The sequence below is a fragment of the Alligator sinensis genome, unplaced genomic scaffold, assembly GCF_000455745.1.
Source record: "Alligator sinensis unplaced genomic scaffold, ASM45574v1 scaffold361_1, whole genome shotgun sequence".
NCBI classification, from domain to species: Eukaryota; Metazoa; Chordata; order Crocodylia; family Alligatoridae; genus Alligator; species Alligator sinensis.
In genome coordinates this window covers 2,425,262-2,426,396 of record NW_005842007.1, presented here as the reverse complement: position 1 = coordinate 2,426,396, position 1,135 = coordinate 2,425,262, and the positions used below count along the sequence as shown (strand labels likewise).

The following is a 1,135-nucleotide window of genomic DNA, read 5'->3' as shown; positions in this document are numbered from 1 at the left end:
GGCGGGCACCAACGCGGGCACACGCACAGCCCGCAATTATCCCAGCTGCAGAGTGGATGCGCAGCCCGGGCTTTGTTACGCCCAACTTAAATTTGTGTGCGCGCCTCTCTCTTTTTCTCTCTCTATGTGTATACGCGTGTATGCATGTTTATGTGTATATATACATACAGATATAATAAATGCGCACACACAATATAGAAGTGCACATAATACATATGCGCATAAAATATATACACGTTTGCATATAATATATAAATAGATGTGCATAGATGCACATACACATATAAATACGCATACATATATGCACATCTATGTATCAACATATATACATGCACAGGTGCCTATATACACATGTACATATGCATACATGTACCTCCTTATATATTTGTATGCGCATGTCCATATATAAATGTACACATATACATATACAATTGTACCTACATATATACATATTTATATGCACATATACACATGTATCTACATATATACATATGTATGCAGAATACACATGCACATATATAAATGTACCTACATATATACAGTATGCAGAATACTGTATATATATACACACATATATATGCATTATTCTGCATATTATGCATATTATGCATACTGTATATATATACATATATACAGTATGCAGAATACGCCAATATATGTATGCAGAATACACATGCACGTATATACATGTACCTACATATATACAGTATGCAGAATACGCCAATATATGTATGCAGAATACACATGCACGTATATAAATGTACCTACATATATACAGTTATATACACACACACACATATATGCACATATACATATTTATACACACACATATATACATGTACATATATATACATACACACCTCCATATAACTGTACCTACATATAAACACATATATATACACATGTATATATTATATAAAATATAGGCACACACACACACCCCTGTATACAAACCCAGTGTTAGGGGGATTTGTCGCTTCAAACCCGTTGAGCCAGAGCCCGCTGGCTAGAGGTAGGCAGCTGCGGAGCGCTTTGCGGCTCGTGCAGCCCGGGCCCGCGGGTGCGGGGCTGCCTGAGCCCGTGGCCGGGAGAGGGAACCTGGGACGCCCCTCTCGTCCCTTTGTCTGCCCTGCCC

At 38.6% G+C, this 1,135-nt stretch overlaps 1 protein-coding gene across 3 annotated transcripts in view; it reads right to left on the bottom strand.

Moving 5' to 3' along the window:
* Positions 1 to 1,135, bottom strand: part of TFAP2A (transcription factor AP-2 alpha) — a 19,588-nt gene that overhangs the window by 15,610 nt on the left and 2,843 nt on the right. The window lies entirely within an intron of this gene.